The following is a 9,818-nucleotide window of genomic DNA, read 5'->3' as shown; positions in this document are numbered from 1 at the left end:
AGTCACCATCCCTGGAAGTATTTAAAAGACGTGTAGATGAGGCGCTTAGGGATATGGTTTAGTGGGCATGGTGGTGTTGGGTTGACGGTTGGACTCGATGATCTTAGAGGTCTTTCCAACCTTAATGATTCTATGATTCTATGATTCTATTCTATGATTCTATATAGCACATCATATCTGGTGGCACTGTACATTCTAAAATTCGATATGTTGAGACCTCCTCAAAATAAAAAGACCAAGCCAGGTCTCTAATATTTTAGTTGTACGTGGACTCTGCAAGGAATTTCAAGCTAATACTTGGTCCTTCCCCATGTTAGTCTTGAGGTCCAACCTGTTCTTCTAGATCTGGAATATCCTCCTAAAACGGTTTGCGTTCAACATAAGCCAATCTGTTGGGCAATAAAACAATATAGTTCATCACTTTGCTTGTACCCTGAACAGACCTGAATTAAAAAACCGTGGACATTTAAAGTAATAACATATACACACACAAAAAGGGAGTTGTTACATGGAGAAAGACCAATAGGTACATCAGAACTATCTCAAGCTTTCTTCCATCTAGTTATTCAGACTGGGCTGCTAGAATGAGGAAAGACGGTATTCTTATATGACTACCAGAGGATTGATTTTGAAGGGAGCAGAGGACATCACTTTTCACTTATCTCACAGTGACTTTCCACAATGGAGACAGAACATAAGACATCGATGGTAGATTACATTCCTGGTCGTTTGTTGCAGCTTTAATGCTGAACAACCATGAGCTGCTTGGGTTTGCTTTTACTGGCATTCAGCTAAAACATTAAATGATTATTACAAATAAGTAGGACTAGTAAACCACACTGAGTAAACAACAACAAAAATGAAACATTTTATGAAATAGCGAGGATTTAGCAGAGCTACGACAGCGACATGCTCGTAGGTCCAGAAATTATCATCTGCTCTTCCCTACTTAAATATGCACAAAGTAATATCAAAACCCATAAGCTCTATATATACCCAAAACTCTATAAGCTCCAGGTTTACTTCAGTCCTTTCATTTCAGGAACACAATGACAACCAAGACATTTAATTACTTTGAGACCCTGGTCATAGAAATCCAAGTTACTTTGCATCTATAAGTGAAAGTGCAAAACAAATATGTAATGACTGTTTGAAATACAAACATTTGTTATCCCCAGCATTTTATTACTTTATATCTTAAGACTGATGCAATCAGATATAGAATATGTTATACACAAAGCATTTCTGGTTTGGGTTTCTTTTTTGTTTGTTTTTTCTTTTTTTCCACCCAGTGGACAGGTACAAAGAACATTTTCACTTCCCCAATCTCTAACTGGAGGGCATTATTTAGAAAACATGTACTTTTCTTTGGGTCCATAATCTCATTTATCTTCATTATTTCTGACTTGTGACACTTACTACATTATGCAATTCCAGAGGGGACATTTGGTTTCCTTCATAGACAGTATGATGTGCCCTGAATATATTTAAAAGTTACACTGTGCTGTCATAAGCGAACTAATCCCAGAGACAGCACAGAAGGCTTTAGAACACAAATGGAGTTTTCTTGTTGGCAGAGAGCATAGTCTTGGCCCTGATGACTATGACCAGTAAAAGCTTCCCTTATTCAAGAATATATATTTCATTAAAGAAACCAAAGGGCACTCTAGTCAGTTTAGAGTGATTATTAATGCACATTTTGAATGGTTAAAATCATTCGGCTTTCAGCCACATGCTTTATAATACCTTGTGAGGAGTGTTATACTCACCATGAAATCCTGTGCTTGTCATGTCTTATTGCTTAATTAAAATAATGTAATCAAAAACCTCACAGAACAAATGTTGACTGAAAAAATTATGCTAATCTTACATGTATCTACTATTCACGTATTACTTTGAGCAGAATAAGTTGACTAATGTGTTAATAAAATGAAACATACCCAACTATCTTGTCAAGTGTTATTTTTATCTCAGCATTTACATACATTTGTCATGAAGAGGGTACATTCTGAGTAAAAGGAATAAACACTGTTATGATTAAACATGTCTGACATGATGTTCTCATCTGAGCGCCAGGCAATGCCACATGCATAGGAAACTCTCACTCATGCAGCCATAAAGCCAATGGCCTTACATCAAAATCAAATTTACAGTGAGCGGGACAGCTTGATTTAGTAAGGAGATGCATCTGATTATATTTGCTCTGATTTGGCCCTGAGCACTCAGGTGAAAAATGTGGCACAAAGCTTGAACCAAGTACAGCCTGATAGGATTGAACACTGCATTTCACTGAGACCAGAAGGATTTTTGTATGGAAGGGAGAAACTGAGCAGAATCTTCTCACTCTCCGCAGCTACTTCAGGAAGTTACCAGTGTCAGGAAGCAAGGGGGACCCAGTCCCCTCACACAAGCAGACATGCTTGACTCTCTGCACTAGGAAGGACTTTAAAAGTGTTGCACTTACAAAAAAATGATAGTTAATGAAAAGGGGAAGAACAGAAAGACTAGTAAGGAGAGGGACTGGAGAAGTGGTGCCATTTGTCCCTTTGGAAAAGGCCAGGTAAACCTATATAATTATGCACCACAGCTTTCTTAGAAAGGACAGGTCTTTTAGCAGCCTTCTTTCCTCTACTCTCTGAAGGCACTGGAAAGAGATAATCAAGACCTGAGCTTATACAGGAGTATACACTAATGACTTGCCTGCTTTCTCTCTTACTGCTGCTGGCATTCAAGTACAATGCCAAGAGTATTTCTCACATTCTTGCTACTGAATATGCTGGGAATCCTCTATAGTCCATTTCTAATGGATACTGCCCTGCCCCCCAAATTCTTTAGTATGCTTGCCTAGCAGCAGCATTACCAGAAAGTTTAATTTTTTTTCCTCCAGCACCCATTTAGATACAATACAATGTGTAGAGACAGATTAACTTTCTCACAAGTCTCCTTGAATTTGCAGCTTTTCTGATGTCAACCCTATTTCACATAGAAGTCTGAAATCACCATTGTATAAGCTCTGCAGGGTGGAGAGAAAACATGAACATGAGACAGAGTTGTACTGCCACCATCCTCTCACTATGTTGTTGATTATGAGGATTTGTGCCTAATCCATCTGCAGCTTAATGACAACATCAAATTAATTAACAAGGTACCTATGAGCAATAGGGATGTTTTATAGTAATCTTTGAACTTGGACATTTTCAGACTTAAAAACATACAGGAAACAAATTGTTAATACTAGCAATAAAAAAGACAAGATTAAAAAAACCCCATTGGTAGTTCACAGATCAATAAACATTTGCTTGTCTTAGATTAAAAGACCATAAAGATCTCAGAATTTGATAAGCACAAAAGACTGATTTTACACTAAGCCAATTTTCAAAAACGGAAGCCTATATGCTTTTCTAGAATAATGACACAACAAAAACAGAAAGGTATTAAAATCTGAATCTATCATATACACACAAGAAAATTTGTAGTAAATCTCTCTTGGAATAATCAGAAAAAATCCTCTAATAAAACAGTAATGTTTTAGTACTATATGCCATCTTTTACCTAAATATTTCAGATACTCAAGGGGGAAGAATATTTCCGGATTTTTTTTAAGTTAAAGAAAAATTTTGCCTCTCCCACACAGTGTCACATAGCTCAAATTCTTAATACTGTTAGCTCCCTCACAGTCTTCTGTAATCTCTTTTGCAATGGAATATGCCATTAGATCTTAAAGTCTTACTTGTCTCAAGTCTTTCTAACAAACTGCCCGCATGTCAGTTTCTTGATCTTCAGCTCTAGCCTTTGCCTATTTCTTATTAGTGGTAGCTTTACTTTAAGACCTAATGCTGTAATTCAGAAAAAAAGGGGGGGAAATGTTTTTTATATCCACCAAAAAAAAGCTTTGATATTTTCTGGAAGACCTCTTTTTTCTGGATTTACTGCTATGAAAATCTGCCATTTTCAATTCAGCAGTCTCACCTACAAATCAGATAAAGCTTACTGTGCCATAGGATAACATAAATGTAAGCCTGAAAAATCACTTTATTTCTGATTTAACTTTATTCTTTGGCCAAATACCATCCTGCAGTGTCTTAACTTAAAGTACCACAACAGAAAGCATATTTATAGAGATGCAACTGAGTTCATAAAAGCATTCCTATACTCTGGTTTGGCATAAACCTTTATAGATACTTCAAACTAGTGATGGTAAAAAAGAAAAAGAGCCAGCTGCAGTGATGAGGGCCCAGAATACCAAGATAGACTTTTTGTGGAGTGTTCTAAACATAGTTCATTTGATTCACAGAGATTTCAGAAAATATTATAGGTACTTTTGTTGCTACATATGTTAGAAGGATAACCCTGTCAGCAGAAAAACTCTAATGGCACATTGCATCTTTTCTGATCAATGACAGACAAAGGGATACTTACTCATTCACTGCGAGGTGATAAGTAAGAAGTGTACCTTCAAAAAAGGGCTCCATTGTGCCTTTTAAGACACTGATTAACTTTGGAAACATGCTATTCTAGAGAGATTGGGAAGTAGCCTGCCTTTAGGAGAAGGCTATCCCCCAGAGATCCACAGAAGCATAGAATCATAGAATCATTTAGGTTGGAAAAGACCCTTAAGATCATCGAGTCCAACCATTAAATGGACTTGCAATGCTCAGCACTTTCATTAAGAGCAAGGCATGACCTCAGGTATCAGACCTGAAGTAACTTCACACATCGCAGGCAGAAGCATACAATCACACAACAGCTGAGGTTGGAAGAGACTTCTGAAGATCACCTAGTTCAAACCCCCTGCTCAAAGCAGATCAATTAGAGCGGGCTGCTCAGGACTATGTCCAGCTGAGTTGTGAATATCTCCAAGGACGGGGACTCTACAACCTTTCTGGTTAACTTGTTCTACTGTTTGACTTCTCTGACAGTAAATAAGTTTTTTTCTTATGTTTAAGTGGAATTTCCTTTATTTCAATTTGAGCTCATTCCCTATCATCCTATCACTGGGTACCACTGAGAAGAATCTGGCTCCATCTTCTTTACTCCCTACCATTAGGTATTTATTCACATTGGAAAGATCTGCCCTGAGCATTCTCTTCTCAAAGCTGAACAGTCCCAGCTCTCAGCCTCTCCTCAGATGTCAGATGCTCCAATCTCTTAACCATTTCTACGGCCCTTTACTGGACTTGCTCCAATATGTCCATGTCTTTCTTGTACTGGGGAGCCCAGAATGAGAACATGGTCTTGCTGCCTTCATCTCACTTCATTTAGTGGTGTCTTATGTCTCTTGTATACTCCTAGGGCTGTAAGTTTTACCATAAAATTATTCACTCTTATTTCTATATCTGACCACATGTTCTCGCTTAAACTAGATCTGCATTTTTATTTAATGGATGTGAGACTTCATATATCACAACTTATGACAGTTACTTTTAATCTCCTCTGCTAAGAAAAAACACAGAATAGTCCAGCAAGAGGATTGTTTAATTTTGTTCAAGAATTTTTGAAATTAAAACAATTAGTAGAACAAGGTAAATCATCATCTATCAAAGCAGTTCTAATGTTGTAATGACTTATAGCAAGCCCAGTAAAACAAGCAAATCAATTAGTGCACTGTGTTAGATTCAGAAGTAATGCAACTCGCTTCTTACAGTAATACAACATACATAATCTCATCAGCAACAGTGGATATATAAATTAAGAGTATACAATTAATCAATCAGACTATTCTGAATTAATTATGTAAAGAAAAATCAGCAGGCAAGGGCAGGATTGTATATAACACCACACTTCTCTTTTTCCTAACGACACACTTTATGTAATTCAGTCTGATTTAAAATTTAAAACAAAGAATGTGGTCTCTCTAGAGCAGGGCCAGTGATGAATTTTACCAGAATTTTGGCCTCTGAATTATTTGTGTTTATATGAGACATCACTCTTGTGCCCTTTAGTTTCACCTACTGTGTGTATCACGGTGCTGTCCCGAGATCAGTTGACTTGTCTAGCATATTTCAATATATTATATGTAATAGCCATATCTTCATTGCATAGCACTACTTACTTCTGAAGATCCTCAGGAGCCCATTCTGTGACTGCACGCTACATTTGCAGCAGCTCTAGGTAGGCCATAAACACATAAGGAGTACCAATCCTTATGCTTCATGATATAAACTGTATGCCTGTGGGATGCTGCAAAGAGTTTCCACAATTACCATCAATGACCAATGACAATATTTCCCACAACTGGACAATTCCTATCCTGTATGTAAATTTTTAAACTTCCTCTAAATATTCAGCTCCAGGACACTAAAGACAGAAGAGTGTCCTTTTGGTCTGACCTATAGTCTGTTCTGAATCAGTATTTCCCTTCCTTTCAAATCACTACTTTGATAACTATTTCATGACTCTCTCGTAGGCTGCTGATACTAAGACAGAGTCAGTTTGATACCTACAGTATGGTAATCACTACAAAATTCAGTTAGCCAGGTCTTCTGTATATGATATAAATTCTTGGTAATTAAGAAAGTGTTGCAATTGCCATTCTGGCAATGAAATAGATAAAACTGCAAGAAGAAAAAGTTTAATATTTTTAATTCTGAGGACAAGACCATCAGCAGATAAGAGGAGCTGGTTCAGCTGACTTCAGCGCTGTGTTGACAACAGTCTCTCCTGTTCAGATCATAATAAATTAAGCATATGGAGGTGTGACTACCTTGCTTTTCAGGCACACTTATTCTAAACTGACATAAAGCTTCAGGTGCGTAAGATATGATTTTATCATTGACCTGAGCCAAAGAACTTGTCTATCTCTTCATTAGAGAATAAAGCACTCCTCCTATTGCCCCTGCCTACTCATCTGAGGAAATACGGAACAAAAATCAGTGGCATAAAGCCAGGGATACTGTGTGAATGCTAGTCAAATAGGCTTCAGCAGAAAAGGTTTCTCCCTGTGTTTCTTTGTGCCATCAGATCCCACTGAATTCTAGGCTTACCACTAGATTACTAAATAATGCTGCAGCTAAGGGAAATCAGGCTGTCAAAAATATTGCATTTCAAAAATATTACAAGTGAAAATTTTATGAAAATGTCTTTGTACTTTGTCTACTTCCAAAAGCAGTATCATTTCAGTGCGAGATAGTCACAGGTTGCCATACTGCCAACTTTTTTAACAATTCACTAATTGCTAGCAGGTTGCCAGATTTTTATACAATCTTAGTCAAATACATGACTTCGTAGTCTATTCACTCAGAGTGGCTGAAAACATAGTTACCAGAGATCACCCTAGATCCTTGGTCATTTCTGTTTTCATGTTTCAGCATGACTCACGGATAAGTGGTGAGATTTGGTATATGTTTCATATACCTGCAGAAACGTCTTTATCACTTTAGTATGAATCAAAACTGAAGTTACATGACACAGCTAACTACTGAAGACTTACATATGCTTTCCAAACAACTGATTTTCACAAACTAGAAAATACCAAATGGGCAAATATTGCACTAGATTAACCACAGCTATGTATCTGTTCTCTAACGTGGACCAGCACCAGAATCTTTAGAACAAAATGCAACTTACCAATATAGACTGGAAGGGTACAGAACAAGATGAAATTCTCTTACTCATTGTACTGTGAAGCAGAACAATAGTCTCTTTGCTCTCTTCTTTCTTTGTATTCAGTGGAACATTAATAAATTTGAACTTATAGTTCATCTGATGAAATTACTGCAATTTTACATACACTCAGTAGTACAAAAAAGAGCAAAATCATCACTGAAAACATACCAACTATATCGAAAGAAGAAAGGTGATCTTATGGAATAGCTGATCATAGCCACCTACATTGCTAACTCTCTTAGGTGTTTGCAATTGCCTTGATCTCAAGTGCATGGTCAACGACCCTGTTAGTGCCAATCTAATTGTAATGTGACTGCTCACAAAGATAGGGACTTTAACCACCAGTGGGAACATTCTGCTCCTACCAGCCTGGACTGCCTGTTGAACCTTTATGTCTGCTACAGTCAAGACAAAATTTTCAGTAGTAGTGACCTCAGCCATACGTTGCCCCTCACATGAACTGGGTGCAAGCTTTAAGTAGCAATTTGTTACTCATCTGCTTTTGCTTCTGGTGCTAATGACACCTGGCCAGCTTGTACCGGGCATGCTTTAGGGTTTTTTTACTGTTGTAGAATAAAGTTCTTCTTTCTTCAGTTAATTTATAAAAATCAAGGAAGGCTAGATAATGCCCAGCTCTTGAAAAATGTATACCTGTGAGTTATTCTGCCCATACATTTTCTTCCTTGCCTCCTGCTGATCACAGACTTCAACAAGATACTCAAGTATTTGCAAGGCCAGTCTACTGACTCTAGGAGGGAAAAAAAATATAACCGACTTACTAAACCAGAGTGGTGTCTGTTACGTAAAACAATGCATTTGAAGAAAGAAAATATCTGCCTATTATGGTCATCTTACCTTTTACTTTGACAAAATTTTAGAGCACAGTGTAACTTGGAAGTGGAGAAGGTCTCTTTAGTGAGTGTGGAATAGCACTCTTTCATCTTAAAAGACAGGTTTATGGAGGAAAGTGCACTGCTACAGTCTGATTTTATGACTTCATTGTCAAAGGATATCAATCACATATTTCCTGAACACTGCCCTCATTGGCTTCACATAGCTCTTGTTACATTGAATAAATAAAATCAAAAGAAAAGAGAAAACTCTAAACATTCGTACATATATACCACATGGTGTCCTGGTTTCGGCTGGGATAGAGTTGATTTCCTTCCTAGTAGCTGGTACAGGGCTGTGTTTTGGATTTAGGATGAGAACAATGTTGATAACACACCGATGTTTTAGTTGTTGCTAAGCAGTGCTTACACTAGTCAAGGAATTTTCAGCTTCCCATGCTCTACCCACTGAGAAGGCTGGAGGTGCACAAGAAGCTGGGAGGGGGCACAGCCAGGACAGCTGACCCAAACTGGCCAAAGGGACATTCCATACCATGTGACGTCATGCTCAGTACATAAACTGGGGGAAAGTTGGCCGGGGGGGGTGGTGCTGCTCAGGGACTGGCTGGGCATTGGTCGGTGGGTGGTGAGCAATTACATTGTGCATCGCTTGTTTTATACATTCTTTTATCATTATTATTTCATTTTATTTCAGTTATTAAACTGTTCTTATCTCAACCCTCAAGTTTTCTCACTTTTACTCTTCTGATTCTCTCCCCCATCCAACCGGGGCGGGGGGGAGAGTGAGCGAGCGGTTGTGTGGTGCTCAGTTGCCAGCTGAGGTTAAACCATGCCACATGGATTCTGTGTGCTTATGTCTCACTGCTGGTTGCGTAGCTTGAGAAACACAGCAAAAAGGACAAAAACTATTGAGATACGTCAGTCCCCATGACTCCAGACAAGTAGTTTATCTGCCACAGCCTACTCTTTCCTATGATTTGTTATTTTAGATGGTAAATTTGGAGTAACAATTTTGATTGACAGTGTAGCAGTATTAAGCAGTGAAATAACTGATACACAGTTCCTTTTCTTTGGAATTACTCTAGTTAAAGAGTGACTTCACACAAGCACAGTCAACATTTCAGAGGTTTCTGCAGAACACTACTTTGATCAGCTGAAAAATATGACCTCAGCCAAAATAGCGTAATATATATTCTTTGGGAAGTCTAGCACTTAATTGTACTTAATGTGTCTGCAAGTTCCACCCATGGAAAAAAAACCCTACCAAATCCAAAACAGAAATTATTACTGAAAGACAAAGCATCATTAGGGAATGGTGAGCAACTAACACCTTTGATCTTCTGGCTCATCTGGCTCAGCAGG

Source organism: Pygoscelis adeliae, unplaced genomic scaffold, assembly GCF_000699105.1.
Source record: "Pygoscelis adeliae isolate BGI_AS28 unplaced genomic scaffold, ASM69910v1 Scaffold160, whole genome shotgun sequence".
NCBI lineage: Eukaryota > Metazoa > Chordata > Aves > Sphenisciformes > Spheniscidae > Pygoscelis > Pygoscelis adeliae.
This window is presented reverse-complemented; position numbering follows the sequence as displayed.